This window comes from Bubalus bubalis, chromosome 16 (genome assembly GCF_019923935.1).
Source record: "Bubalus bubalis isolate 160015118507 breed Murrah chromosome 16, NDDB_SH_1, whole genome shotgun sequence".
Taxonomy (NCBI): Eukaryota; Metazoa; Chordata; class Mammalia; order Artiodactyla; family Bovidae; genus Bubalus; species Bubalus bubalis.
In genome coordinates, this window is record NC_059172.1 from 84,694,960 (window position 1) to 84,711,326 (window position 16,367).

A 16,367-nucleotide genomic window follows, 5' to 3' on the forward strand; every position below is an offset into this window, starting at 1 on the left:
TCATCTACATGTCTGATGTTTATGATATTTCTCCCAGAAATCTTGATTCCAGCTTGTGCTTCATCCAGCTCAGCATTTGGCATGATGTACTCTGCATATAAGTTAAATAAGCAGGGTGACAATATACAGCCTTGACCTACTTCTTTCCCAATTTGGAACCATTTCTTTGTTCCATTTCCAATTCTAACTGTTGCTTCTTACCTGCATACAGATTTCTCAGGATGCAGGTAAGGTGGTTTGGTATTTCTATTTCTTTAAGAATTTTCCAGTTTATTGTGATCCACATAGTCAAAGGCTTTAGTGTAGTCAATGAAGCAAGAGTAGATGTTTTTTCTGAAATTCTTTGGAAACTAACCATATGCTTTTTTTGTTGCAATTTATAAAAGGTGTTTTCTTTTCTTGTTTCAAATGGTTCCTCAAACCTTGCTATGGAGATGAAAACATTTCTATTATATTCAAGAAAAATGTGAACCCTGAGGATATTTAAGAAAATAAAAGACAATTAAGGTTAATTTAAAAATCCCTGTATAATGTTTGTGCCAAAAAAAAAAACAATTGTAGATAGATTGTGAATTATTCATTCCTCCTACTGTGAGTGTCTCTCTTTTGATTTTGATGATTTCATAGTGCAGAAAAAAATTCATCTGTGATTCCCTCATTCAATTGCTCCTTCCCTTGGTATTTATCAAACAATTTTTATCCCTTATTTGTTTTACCACAAGCTAAACAAAACTAGAAAAAGTTCAGAGATCAATGGTCTATAGAAAAGTCAATTTTATCCAAGTAAGATATATGGAAAATTTAGTAAAGTAATAGTAACAGTGGAGAATAATAAACTCTACAAACATAAAACTAATGGTTTACATTTTCTTTATTATTTATCTTGTGGCTATGAACATTAATATTGAAGTCTATGTGTTGTGTGTGTTAGTCTCTAGAAAGTATATTAAAATTTACAAAAATGCCTAAGATATGTCTGCAGTTGCTGCTAAGTCAAGTCAGTCATGTCTGATTCTGTGCAACCCCATAGACGCCAGACCACCAGGCTCCTCCATCCCAGGGATTCTCCAGGCAAGAACACTGGAGTGGGTTACCATTTCCTTCTCCAATGCATGAAAGTGAGAAGGGAAAGTGAAGTCACTCAGTCGTGTCTGACTCTTAGCGATCACATGGACTGCAGCCTACCAGGCTCCTCCTTCCATGGGAGTTTCCAGGCAAGAGTACTGGAGTGGGTCGCCAGTGCCTTCTCCAAAAATATGTCTCAGTTCAGTTCAGTTCAGTTCAGTCTCTCAGTCATGTCCGACTCTTTGCGACCCCATGAATAGCAGCACACCAGGCCTCCCTGGCCATCACCAACTCCCGGAGTTCATTCAGACTCACATCCATCCACTCAGTGATGCCATCCAGCCATCTCATCCTCTGTCGTCCCCTTCTCTTCCTGCCCCCAATCCCTCCCAGCGTCAAAGTCTTTTCCAACGAGTCAAGTTTTCGCATGAGGTGGCCAAAGTACTGGAATTTCAGCTTTAGCATCGTTCCTTCCAAAGAAATCCCAGGGCTGATCTCCTTCAGAATGAACTGGTTGGATCTCCTTGCAGTCCAAGGGACTCTCAAGAGTCTTCTCCAACACCACAGTTCAAAGGCATTAATTCTTTGGCGCTCAGCTTTCTTCACAGTCCAACTCTCACATCCATACATGACCACTGGAAAACCAAAGCCTTGACTTTGTTGGCAAAGTAATGTCTCTGCTTTTCAATATGCTATCTAGGTTGATCATAGCTTTTCTTCCAAGGAGTAAGTGTCTTAATTTTATGGCTGCAGTCACCTTCTGCAGTGATTTTGGAGCCCCCAAAAATAAAGTCTGACTCTGTTTCCACTGTTTCCCCATCTATTTCCCATGAAGTGATGGGACCAGATGCCATGATCTTCGTTTTCTGAATGTTGGGTTTTAATCCAACTTTTTCACTCTCCTCTTTCATTTTCATCAAGAGGCTTTTTAGTTCCTCTTCACTTTCTGCATCTAGACAATACTAAATTATCAACAAATGTTAGTTTCAGAGCCTTTTTTTCTGTCAGTGTTCTGCAAAGTATTTTAGTTTCTATCACAATTTACAATAGGTTCAAGGTTATCAATGCATATAAATCATCCTCTAATTGGCATCATGAACAGCTACATTACTCTCCTCTTCAACCAAGGCCTCACAGCATTTTTCACCTCTGTGTTTCTCACTGTGTAAATGATAGGATTTAACATGGGGGTGAGGATTGCAAAGAACACACTCACCAACTTGTCTTCAGGGTAACTGATCACTGGATGGGTATAGATGAAAATACAAGGGATAAAATAGAGCACCACTATGGTAAAGTGGGAGCCACATGTACGGAGGGCCTTGTGCCATCCATCAGATCCTTGGGATTTCAGGGAGCTCAGGATGACTATGTAGGAGATGAGCAGCATTAAAAACATAAGTAAGCACATGCCCCCACTGTTAGTGGCCACCACCATTCCCAGCCTGTAAGTGTTGCTGCAGGCAATTTCCAACAGTGAAAATAAATCACATATGAAGTGATTAATGATATTGGGGCCACAGAAGGTCAAGTACACAGTGAATAACATCTGCACAGTGGCATGCAGGATCCCCCCAATCCAGGCCACCACCACTAGGAGCTGGCAGAGCCTCTATCTCATGATGGCCGTGTAGTGCAGAGGCTTGCAGATGTCCACGTAGCAGTCAGAGGCCATGGACATGATGAGGATGATGACCTCTGATGCTGCTAGAAAGTGCTCCAGAAAGAGTTGAGTCAGGCAGCCAGCCCAGGAGATGGTTCTCCTCTGGTACAGCAGGTCAATGATCATTTTGGGGGTGGTGACAGAGCTGAAGATGCCATCTATGAAGGACAAGTGAGTGAGAAAGAAGTACATGGGGGCAGAAAGTGTGGGGCTGAGGGAGATGGTGATGACAATGAACAGATTGGCGAGCACAGTGAACACTAAAATGAACAAAAAGACAACAAAGAGTATTTTCTGCAAGGGTGGATTCTATGTGAGTCCCAAGAGAACAAATTCAGTCACATTGTTGGGAGCCATGAGATTCATTTATGAACTCCCACCTTCCTGGGGCCTGAATTGCCTACAAAGATATAAAGAATGATACTTGTTAATTAGGAAAGAGTTGTCTGAATGTCTTAGAACAAAAACAGAGCAGTTACGGTGAATATGGAGCATGTCCTTGATACTTCTGCCCGTAGTTGCTTTAATGTTATTATTTTTTTAATTCTTCCTTCATGATGCTTTTTACCTCTTCAGACATCTAGTCTCTCTCGCCTGTAAACACCTATCAGTCAACTTTTAATTTACCGAGAAAACATTGGGCTATGGGATCTGGATTCTTCTCCTGACTCCAATTCCACATGAGTCTGACTAGTCATCTTAGTGCTCCATACTTCTGAGCCTTCCTTTTAGTCAATTTACAAATTGCATTTCTCAGATTCATCCTGTAAGCCTACGGTTACCCCTCAGATGTAAGAGTTACTCCCTCTTCCATTAGAATTTGCATCTGAACCCTCAGCTCTTACTGTGGAAAGACATCATCAATAAATAACTATCATAAGCAGGCATGTTAAAGATTATATATATATATATATATACACATACACACACACACACACACACCTATATATATATATATATATAATCTTTACACATCTTTGGCAACACATCCTCTCTGGTACCTATCAGAACATATATAGCATTCAACTGTGTTTCCTCACTTATCATAGTACCTGGCATAATATCTGTAATGCTTGAAACCTATTAGATGATGATTAAATGCTTGGTGAATTGCCATTTCCATGGATAAGTATACAACTGCTTTTCCTACCCATAAACTTGGGAGAAATTTAAGTGTTCTCATTCTCCTGCTCTGTTTATCGTTACTTGAGAAACAAGCTTTTGAAAGGAAGCTGCATTCCAATTTAGTAATTTCTGATACTCTTTCTGGGGTGAATGTGAAAATATTCTTGCCTCTGAGAAAGATAATTTTACTGAGTCATTTTACTTTCAAGATGCTTATGGCATTTATTAATTGATTTTTTTATTCTTTAAAACTTTGATCCACATACAATTTAACATTTTTATATTGTTGTAAAAATATAAAGTAAATTACAGATTCAGTAGACATGGATAAAAAAAAAACTCTTTCATAGGTGTTCAATACATAAGGATCTGTTAGGGAAAAGAAATCCTTATTTTCAAAGTTTTAAAATGAAAATTTCAATGTGGAGAACTAACTGAAATAGCTTGCCAGGTAAGATAAAGAGGTAGATAATGCACTATACACATATACACAGACTAACACAAGTATATCAAATCTGTTGCATACTGATAAATACTTATTACAAGTTAATTCATTCAACAAATACCCTCTGAGCCACTAGGGAAGCCCCCAACAATATTTATTGGATACTTAATCTGTATTTTAATGTATGTATGTTTACACAGAGTGATAAAAAGAATCCTTGTTAATTGCTCTTAATGCCTGATATTTTATTACCAAACAACAGCAGCTCATCCCACCATGATAGGAATGCTCGTCCCACTCCTTTATGTTTTTGCCAAATACATTCCTATGCTTTCCTCTCCAGTCTTTCCATACTAGCTATCATTCCTTTTTCCAGGATACTGCATTACTAATAGAATGAAAAATTGGGGATATACATTTCCCAAAAAAAGAGAAGAGAAACCGTAAACATAATACAATGTATTCTGAAAAAAATATTTCCCTTTCAAGGATAAAGAATCTTGTTTTTAAATTATCCAAAATAAAAATTTATACTTATGTGGAAGCAAACTGCTGCAGCTTCATTATATTCTCTTATTTTGAATTGGGATCCCAGAAATGATCAGAAAAGATAATAGTGTATCAATACATAAAGCAGAATTAGACATAGTTATGTCTAATTAAGTGTTTTAGAAATAACTCTGAAGAAATAGAAATTACATTTTCATTTTTCTTTGGCTCCACAATATTCTTCCTAGGAATAAATTCTAATGGAAAATATTTTAGAAAAGGAAAATTCATTATTTACAACTATTAAGAGCTGTGAAAAATTTAGCCGTATTAATGGAATGATTATCATTGGGTGTTTTAAAAAGTTGTGCAATATCTTAGGAAAATTCTAATGTTGTATAATTAAGTGGGAAAATTTTGGATGCGAAGTTCAAATACAAAATTATTCTAAATAATTATTTTTTTAACTAATATAAATATGTATCACTGAGAAAAATACACATTTTTACTTCTAAGTTGGTAGCATTGTAGTTGAGTCTAACATTCTGGATGCTTACTGAAGAAAGGATTTAAATCTCATATCAGTGAGGATGAGGGATGATTATATAATTTGTAAGATCATTTAAACTTGAGGGTCTATGATTATATGATTTCATTAAAAAAAAAAAATCTTACCTATGAACATGTCTGACATAGGTCCATCACCAGGGCTTCAGGCAACTGTTAGTTCACCAAAAATGAGATAAGTTGTAAAGTTAAAAATGTCAACTAGCTCAGCTACAGAAAGTGTCTTTGTTGATTTATAAATGGTATATTTGCATAAGATCTTCCTCTTGAGTCTTAAAGGTGTCATACACATCCTGTTTGTAGGCAAAATTTGTAGTTTCTTAACTGTGGCTAATTGGACCCCAAGGGTATTTCATCATCATTAACAAATCTAGCCAGCAACTCAATTATTTCACTTAACTGAACTTTAGAAGATAACTTTTATAGCACTCATCTTTAATTTTAATCTCTTCCTTAGGTTTCCGTTCAGTTCAGTTCAGTCACTCAGTCGTGTTTGATTCTTTGCAACCCCATGAATCGCAGCATGCCAGGCCTCCCTGGCCATCACCAAATCCCAAAGTTCACTCAGACTCACATCCATCGAGTCAGTGATGCCATCCAGCCATCTCATCCTCTGTCATCCTCTTCTCCTCCTGCCCCCAATCCCTCCCAGCATCAGAGTTTTTTCCAATGAGTTAACTCTTCGCATGAGGTGGCCAAAGTATTGGAGTTTCAGCTTTAGCATCATTCCTTCCAAAGAAATCCCAGGGCTGATCTCCTTCAGAATGGACTGGTTGGATCTCCTTGCAATCCAAGGGACTCTCAAGAGTCTTCTCCAACACCACAGTTCAAAAGCATCAATTCTTCGGTGCTCAGCCTTCTTCACAGTCCAACGCTCACATCCATACATGACCACTGGAAAAACCAAACCCTTAACTAGACAGACCTTTGTTGGCAAAGTAATGTCTGTGCTTTTGAATATGCTATCTAGGTGAGTCATAACTTTTCTTCCAAGGAGTAAGAGTCTTTTAATTTCATGGCTGCAAGTCACCATCTGCAGTGATTTTGGAGCCCAAAAAACTAAAGTCTGACACTGTTTCCACTGTTTCTCCATCTATTTCCCATGAAATGATGGGACCAGATGCCATGATCTTCGTTTTCTGAATATTGAGTTTTAAACTAACTTTTTCACTCTCCTCTTTCACCTTCATCAAGAGGCTTTTTAGTTCCTCTTCACTTTCTGCCAAAAGGGTGCTATCATCTGCATATCTGACGTTATTGATATTTCTCCCAGCAATCTTGATTCCAGCTTGTGTTTCTTCCAGCGCAGCATTTCTCATGATGTACTCTGCATATAAGTTAAATAAGCAGGGTGACAATATACAGCCTTGACGTACTCCTTTTCCTATTTGAAACCAGTCTGTTGTTCCATGTCCAGTTCTAACTGTTGCTTCCTGACCTGCATACAAATTTCTCAAGAGGCAAGTCAGGTGATCTGGTATTCCCATCTCTTTCAGAATTTTCCACAATTTATTGTGATCCACACAGTCAAAAGCTTTGGCATAGTCAATACAGCAGAAATAGATGTTTTTCTGGAACTCTTTTGCTTTTTTTATCATCCAGTGGATGTTGGCAATTTGGTCTCTGGTTCCTATGCCTTTTCTAAAACCAGCTTGAACAACTGGAAATTCACGGTTCACATATTGCTGAAGCCTGGCTTAGAGAATTCTGAGCATTACTTTACTAGCATGTGAGATGAGTGCAACTGTGCAGTAGTTTGAGCATTCTTTGATATTGCCTTTCTTTGGCGTTGGAATAAAAACTGACCTTTTCCAGTCCTGTGGCCACTGCTGAGTTTTCCAGATTTGCTGGCATACTGAGTGCAGCACTTTCACAGCATCATCTTTCAGGATTTGAAATAGCTCAACTGGAATTCCGTCACCTCCACTAGCTTTGTTCGTAGTGATACTTTCTAAGGCCCACTTGACTTCACACTCCAGGATGTCTGGCTCTAGGTCAGTGATCACACCACGGTGATTATTTGGGTTGTGAAGATCTTTTTTGTACAGTTCTTCTGTGTATTCTTGCCATCTCTTCTTAATATCTTCTGCTTCTGTTAGGTCCATACCATTTCTGTCCTTTATCAAGCCCATCTTTGCATGAAATGTTCCCTTGGTATCTCTAATTTTCTTGAAGAGATCTCTAGTCTTTCCCTTTCTGTTGTTTTCCTCTATGTCTTTGCATTGACCACTGAAGAAGGCTTTCTTATCTCTTCTTGCGAGTCTTTGGGACTCTGCATTCAGATGGTTATATCTTTTCTTTTCTCCTTTGCTTTTCGCTTCTCTGCGTCTCACGGCTATGTGGAAGGCCTTCCCAGACAGCCATTTTGCTTTTATGCATTTCTTTTCCATGGAGATGGTCTTGATCCCTGTCTCCTGTACAATGTCACCAACCTCAGTCCATAGTTCATCAGGCACTCTATCTATCAGATCCAGGCCTTAAATCTATTTCTCACTTCCACTGTATAATCATAAGGGATTTGATTTAGGTCATACCTGAATGATCTAGTGGTTTTCCCTACTTTCTTCAATTTCAGTCTGAATTTGGCAACAAGGAGTTCATGATCTGAGCCACAGTCAGCTCCTGGTCTTGTTTTTGTTGACTGTATAGAGCTTCTCCATCTTTGGCTGCAAAGAAAATAATCAATCTGATTTTGGTGTTGACCATCTGGTGATGTCCATGTGTAGAGTCTTCTCTTGTGTTGTTGGAAGAGGGTTTTTGCTATGACCAGTGCATATTCTTGTCAAAACTCTATTAGTCTTTGCCCTGCTTCATTCCATAGTCCAAGGCCAAATTTGATTGTTACTAAAGGTGTTTCTTGACTTCCTACTTTTGCATTCCAGTCCCCTATAATGAAAACGACATCTTTTTTGGGTGTTAGTTCTAAAAGGTCTTGTCTATGACATATAGACACATTTGTATTTTGATAGAATGCTTCATTTTTGAAAAGATCCAAAATTAATTGACAGCAGTCTTACAAGTGAGGTAAGTTTCTTAGGTGAGAAATACTTTGATCAACTATGAAATAATGACTTTGGTTTTGTTTCTATATATCCCTTATGAATGATCTACTAAACCAGTTTTCAAAGAGGATTCCAGATTCAAGGAACCTAAGTATAAAGCCAACTCTGTAGTAGTGAAATTGTTCTACAAATATGTTTTATTGTGTGCTTTTGAAAAAAAAACACCTGCATTTAACTGTTACTAATAATTGTTAACATAATAATGTTTCATTTCCTATGGCATATAATTACAACTATTTTTATATCATACAGTAATGAAATATTAGCCCTAAGGAATTCTGTGTAAAGATCACAGGATGTGGAGTAAAAGTATTTGGATTAAGAGTTGATATATATTCTATGACCTAAAGATTTAAGCTTTCAGATCCCCAGTTTTTTTCCCTTCAAATGAAAGCACTAAATTTCAATTTATAATTCTGTTGAGAATCATTTGAGAACAGTTTAAAATTTTCACATTAGTTTAAATACTAAATTAAATTTGTATAATAACTGAAAACTTTTATCAAAAGAACAAGAAATCAAATATAATTTTAAATATTAGATATATTAAGTATGTGTCAAAGGAGGGTTGGGACGTATCGTCTTTCTGTTTTATATTCCATATCATTCTAGATACCAGTAGGCCAAACAGTTTTATGAGTACCAATTGCTTTTACATCCATGTAGATCATATCAGAGTGTAATTAGAAAGGTAAATTTTCAATCACTAAAAATCAAGAGACTTGGTTCTGATGAAATTCTGTCTTTTCTTTGATATCTTTTTAAATACTTGAAATACTATCAAATTTGAATTTACAAGTATTGAGGTCTGAATACTAGTTCTGTCTCTGATATTGGTTGGTTTATTTAACTTTCTTGAAGTTCATTGTTCTCCATCTGTGAAATGGGAATAATTGTAATAATACCTTGCACAAGTGTATGTCAGGTTAGAGGTATAAGAAGGGCTTTTGTAAAAGTCAAGATAGAAATAAAATATTCATGTCAAGTCATTTATTTTCTGAAGTTGTATTCCTGTTTAATAGCATTCTAATGGCATTTTTGACCTCTGTATTCCTTGCTGTGTAGATAACAGGGTTTAACATGGGGGTAATAAGAGTATAGAATACTGCTATAGCTTTATCCATGGGAAAGGTAGCTACTGGTTGCAGATACATAAATTTACAGGGCACAAAGAAGAAGACAAGAACTGTGATGTGGGAGCTACAGGTAGATAGGGCTGTTTTCCTCCCTGCAGAGCTGTGAGTCCTCATGGAGCAAAGGATGAACACATAGGATACCAACAACATTACAAAAGTAATCACAGGGATTACCCCACCATTGACAGCAACCAAGAGACCAGCAAGGAAAGTGTCAGTGCAGGCAAGTTGTATCAAGGGGAATATATCACACGTGAAGTGATCCATTATGTTGGGACCACAGAACGGGAGCCTGAAAGTGACTAGGATCTGTCCAATTGAGTGGAGAAAACCCGCTGTCCAACAAACCCCCACCAGGAGGCAGCATGTGCGGTGATCCATTATGGTCACATAGTGCAGGGGTCTGCAGATGGCCACATAGTGGTCAAAGGCCATGACCACAAGAAGGACAATCTCTGAAGCTCCCAAGAAATGTTCAATGAAGAGCTGTATCATGCAGGCATTGAAGGAGACAGATTTTGATTCAGAGAGCAAATCGGCTAGCATTTTAGGGATTATGGACGAGGAATAGCAGGCATCTATGAAGGACAAGAAGGCCAGGAAGAAATACATTGGGGAGTCCAAAGTATGGCTGCAGATTATAGTAACCACAATGAACAGGTTGCCAGTGACTACAGTCACAATGTAAGTGATAAGTAACACCAAAAATAGAATTCTCTGCATCTGAGGATTCTGTGTAAGTCCCATTAGAATGAATTCAGTTACATTCGTCGTTTTCTTTTATTGTAATTCTGAAGATGAATTTAGAAGTGGAGAATTAACCTGCAAAAACAACATTATCCATAGCAATGTGATGAAAAGTTAACATTTTAGGCTTTCAGGTAAGTCCAAAGTGCTTTAATAATAGAAGCTATTTTTTTTCCCATAGTGCAGGAGAAGAAACATGTTACATTTTCTGTTTTATAATGAAAGTAACATTTTGAAGCTGTTTAATTCACTTTATTACAAGGATGCTAAAAACCTTCTTGTACACCTTCTGACAAGTGGTCCTTGAGTTTTTGTTGGAGGACATCCAGGCAGAGGGAGCTACCAGGCATTAAATATTATTGCTTCTCAGTCAATAAGGAAAGTTAAAAATATTATTAAATGTTAAAAATATACTGGTACAATTATTGGTTCTGGTTCTGTACACTGATGATACATAGATTAAATCTAATATACCCCCTCTTTCATTTAAAACCACTTCCATTAATCTAAAATAAAGTGTCTGCATTTGTCTCTTCACCTCTTCACCGCCATTACTTGGTTCAGTGTCTGATACACTGGTGTTCCACAAAAGTAAATGAATAAATGCATTGGAAGACTCTCATCTGGCTTTTGTTTTGTGTTTTCTTTTGTTCAAACCAACTGCAAAAATAGTACTTACTCTCTTAACAACAACAACAACAAAACTGAAAAACGGTTGGAATGATAAACTCCTTTCACCCAGTGAGATCTCTCACTCTCTCCACCCTGAGCAGTTTTTTCCCTCGTCTGCACCAATCATCTCCCCTACCTTCTGGCCAAGGAGTGCAGGGGAGAATAAAAGAAGAAATGCATGGTGCTCACTGTCCAGGTCCCCAATTGTGGTTTGTCAATGCTGGGTGACTTTAACCGAGGCTGCATACATTTGGATGGACCTTCTGGGCTCCTGAGATCTCTGTCTTCCATGCTCTCCAGGTCCTATTATAGTGATGCTTCCTGCTATTACTAGTCCAGGTGGTACTTTATCATCTTATTAATTTTCCTCAACTCCCTCCATACCTTGAAAAGTCAATATGTTCAACTTGTTTTAATCTCCCATTTTATGTATGTTGTTTCTTGTTAAACTCCAAAGGATGTGGAAATTTTATGTTTTTTTAAGTGCAAAAATATAAGTGTGAAAACACTTTTCTCTGTTTAAATCTGTTTTATTCATAAGGCATCAGTCCCTGTTTTATATAAAGCTGATAAATAAATTTAACTTTTTCAGAAAATACATTGTGAAAGACTGCTTCTACTGCTGCTAAGTTGCTTCAGTCATGTCTGACTCTGTGCGACCCCATAGACGGCAGCCCACCAGGCTCCCCCGTCCCTGGGATTCTCCAGGCAAGAACACTGGAGTGGGTTGCCATTTCCTTTTCCAACGCATGAAAGTGAAAAGTGAAAGTGAAGTGTGAAAGACTATTACGTAACAAAAATAAAAATATGTGTGTTATCAGTAGCATTCTCTTTGGAGTCATAATTATATGGGATTATATCTTTTACTGACTGTAAGTTATTTTACAGTTATTAAGGTAACAGACAACTGACAAGAATGGAAGTAATTATTTTCTATAGATATACAAATATTGTCAGATGCAAGTTTTATTGATTTCCCTGATCATTAGTGATCAAACAAATCTTGCATTTATTTATAAAGTCGTTACATATCTCTGATTGAACAATGTTCAAAATGGTATGCTGAATTTTCCTTTTGACTGTGATTATATCCTACTAATTCTCTCATTAATCAATGAGCTAAATACAATTTCTGTTATGTGTTCTTTTTGTGTTTTATGAAACACTGATTTCACTTTTCAAAAAAGTCTTTTTCCTCTGGATATTATAATGAGAAATGGAAAATTTTCTGCCATATCAGGAAACAAGGGTGTCACAGCCCTCAGCAATTGCAGCCCTCCAATGTGAGACAGAGAAGGTCAGTTTTCACTCCAATTCCAAAGAAAAGTAATGGCAAATAGTGCTCAAGGTACCATACAGTTGTCCTCATTTCACATGCTAGCAAGGTAACACTCAAAATCCTTCAGGATGGCTTCGGAAGTACGTGAACCAAGAAATTCCAGATATACAAGCTGGATTTAGAAAAGACAGAGAAACTGGAGATCAAATTGCCAACATCTGTTGGATCATAGAGAAAGCAAGGGAATTTCAGAAAAGCATCTACTTCTGTTTTATGGATTACATGAAAGCCTTTGACTGTGTGGATCACAACAACCTGTGGGAAATTCTAGAAGAGATGGGAATACCAGACCATGTGACCTGCCTCCTTAGAAACTTGTATGCAGGTCAAAAAGCAACAGTTAGAACCAGATATGGAAAAATGGACTGGTTCAAAATTGGGAAAGGAATATGAAAAGGCTGTATATTGTCACCCTGCTTATTTAAATTCTATGCAAAGTACATTATATGAAATGCCAGACTGGATGAATCATAAGCTGAAATCAAGATTGCCAGGAGAAATATCAACAACCTCAGATATGCAGATAATAACACTCTAATGGGAGAAAGCAAAGTGAAGAGGAACTAAAAAGCCTCTTGATGAAGGTGAAAAAGGAGAGTGATAAAGCTGGCTTAAAACTCAGCATTCCAAAAACTAAGATCATGGCATCCAGTCCCTTCACTTCATGGCAGATAGATGGGGAGAACTGGAAACAGTGGCAGACTTTATTTTCTTTGGCTCCAAAATCACTGTAGTCATTAACTACAGCCACAAAATTAAAAGATGATTTCTCCTGGAAGAAAAGCTGAGACAAACCTAGACAGTGTATTAAAAAACAGAGATATCACTTTATGGACAATGATCCATATAGTCAAAGCCATGGTTTTTCCAGTAGTCACGTACAGATGTGAGAGTTGGACCATTAAGAAGGCTAAGCAGTGAAAAACTAATGCTTTTTCACAGTGGTGTTGGAGAAGACTCTTGGGAATTTCTTGGACTGCAAGGAGATCAACCTATCAACCCTAAAGGAAGTCAACCCTTAATATTCATCATAAAGACTGATGCTTAAGCTGAAGCTCTAATACTTTGGCCACCTGATGTGAAGATCTGACTCAATGGAAAAGCCCCTGATGCTGGGAAAGACTGAGGGCAGAAGGAGAAGGGGACGACAGAATGAGATGGTTGGATGGCATCACCAACTCAGTGGATATGAGTCTGAGCAAACACCAGAAGATAGTGAAGGACAGGTAGGCTGGGCATACTGCAGTCCATGGGGTCACAAAGAGTCAGACAGGACTGAGAGGCTGAATAACAAGCATGTGAGTGCGAGAGCCCTGATGAAATTCTGGAAGAAAATAATGCCTACCATTTTAGGACCCTCAGAGGACAGCCACTCCCTAAGGTAAAAGAAGCTCCTGATGTGAAAACACAGATAACTGGACCCAGATAGCTGAGGTGTGTATCACAGGAGTAATTTCAGTGAATCCAGACTCTTGCACCTTCCCATACATAGGACAGAGCTAAATTCCTTAACATATCTTGTTTCTTTAGTTAACAGTAATCTTTTGATGATCCCAACTACCTGCCCCTTGTTGCAAAGCTCCTAGAGAACCTAGCTCCTCCCCTTGCTTCCTCAGAGCAGTTTCTCAGGTCTCTCTGAAACATTGTCTCCTGGGCTGCAGTCCTCATTTAGCCCCAAGTAAAACCTTACTTGGAGAAGGAAATGGCAACCCACTCCAGTGTTCTTGCCTGGAGAATCCCAGGGACAGGGGAGCCTGGTGGGCTGCCATCTATGGGGTCGCACAGAGTCAGACACAACTGAAGAGACTTAGCAGCAAAACCTTACTAGCAACACTTACATGCAAATTTTTTCAGCAATAATAATGACATTTTAGAGAAATAAACTAAAATACTCATAAAAGTCTATGTATTTTTACCTTGTGGTAAAATATATATATACCATAAAAAAATATATATAATATATATTTCATCATATATTTTCTGGTTTATTTTCTTTTTCATTCATTTCTATATAGCCAGTTTGTAGAGATCTCCTTCAAAGCTTGCTTTGAAATAAAATGGTCCAACAACTCTTTCTCATCTCTGTGTATATTTCCATGGTATCCAAAATATTACAAGCTCTGAGATGATAAAGGACTAAGGAAATGAAGCCTATTTTCCTCTTTAGAGATGTTATTATTGGGTAAATTACAAAGTTCTTCCTGAATGTTAGCAATTATTAATATAAGTAATGATCAAAACCTAATATTGCTTCATATATGCTAGGCACTGTGTGAATAATTTTATAAATTATCCTATTTAAGATTTTTTTGAGAACATTATATGTGGTTGGAAGATAGAAAAACTGAAACATGGAGAAGTTCAGCCTTGTACTCTAGGACATGTAATTACTGAGGAGCAACCCTGAAAATACATTTCAAAACTCTCTGATCTCAAGTCTTGATCTTGATCTTGATCTTGAGCCCACATTACCTCCCATGTAAGAACTCACCAAATATTTAGCAGAAGACTTCTTTAACATTCATCTTTCAACAAACGCTTTCAGAAGACTATTTCTCAGCCTAATTTGTGGAAACATTAACAAATGAATTCAAAAAACCCTTGGGAATTTCAAAGATGTCAACTTCTTCCACTGAGAATTGTCCATCTTCTCTCTCAGGAAACTTTCTAATTATACATGTATTATTATATTTATTTATTTAGTCAGTTAAATAACATGTAATCAACCCTGCCCATAAATCATCTGCCTTAAATATCTTTTTTTTAGAAAATTGTCCTACATTGAGCATTTATTTTTTGTAATCATCACTCATACTTAATTTGAAAATAACTCAGAGATAAATGCATAATTCCTAACTCATAGATAGAAAAGCTGAGAATTAGAATATTTATTTCACTTGTCCAGGATGAGGTAATCAGTAAGTAATAGAATTAAAAGCATGCTTCTGCTGTTTCAGTTCCAAGCTGAATTTAAGAGCTCTCCAAAATCAGAAGCTTCTGGGAAATGTTGGACATGTTTCACCATAAACTGAATAATTATCTTGGATTTCATATTATATTATAAATAAGGATTTTGAGAATTCAAGTGTATAGAGACCAGCATTAGGTCCACAAATAAATAAGCAATTAATGAAATATTAGTCATTGAGAATTAGGAGTTTATTAGAAAGTATCTAATTCACTTTTTTCATGTGCTTACAAAGAATCTGAAACCCAGGGCAGGAAAGGGTCATATCTAAAAGTGCATATTTGGATACTATCAGATTAAAGATAAGAATCCAGGTTTTCTAAATGCCAACTTGCTTTATCTTTTCCCTATGGGATTAGCCACTATTCTCACTTGAAATAAGATAGTTTCAACAAAAGACATGGTTTTCTTTGTGTAATTCTCCATGTAATTATTTCAATGAGCTTCATTGTTTCCCAAGTGAGAACTGCCTAGGGAAATAAGAATGTTGAGAGCTCATAACCAAATACATCCTTTGACTCAGTACTGTAAGATTTTCTCATGTAAATAGAAACCACACAAAGTAAAGACCTATTATACAGTATTATTTTAAGCGTCCCTTTTCCACACCGGTTTAGCCTGTGTCTTCACTTTATTCTTAACCCACAAAAGTAAACTAAGTTGTAATAGTAAGACTAGAGAACTTCCTGCATCTGTTAAATATCCTTGGTAGCACAAAAATGTGGTGCTTTTTGCTCTTTATTTTGGAAAGATAGATTCATTTCAAATACTTCTATTCAGTTCTCTATACCATCAGGGAATGGATATGAAAGTGCTTGCCCTCTGTAGAATACACATAGCTCACTAGATATGTAGAACTGGCCCACTAGGAGAGCATTGAGTATTCTCTCGCCTTGCAGAAATTAATAAACAGAAAGCCAGTGAAATAGAGTTGGCAGACCAGAAGGCATAGCAGCATAGCAGAGCTCAACAGGAAGAAGAAAGACTCTTTTTCTTCCTGGCAATGTCTCAGCCAATGAAACGTCATGTGTTCTTTATTTACTAGTGCCCCCTCTACTTTGTTTTCCCTTCTATAAAAGCATTTACTTT

The 16,367-nt window shown here is 37.2% G+C and overlaps 2 pseudogenes; both read right to left on the reverse strand.

Annotated features, from left to right (window-relative positions):
* Positions 1–2,167: 2,167 nt before the first annotated feature.
* On the reverse strand, positions 2,168–3,094 carry LOC102397464 (annotated as a pseudogene).
* Positions 3,095–9,402: 6,308 nt separating this feature from the next.
* On the reverse strand, positions 9,403–10,389 carry LOC102397138 (annotated as a pseudogene).
* Positions 10,390–16,367: the final 5,978 nt, after the last annotated feature.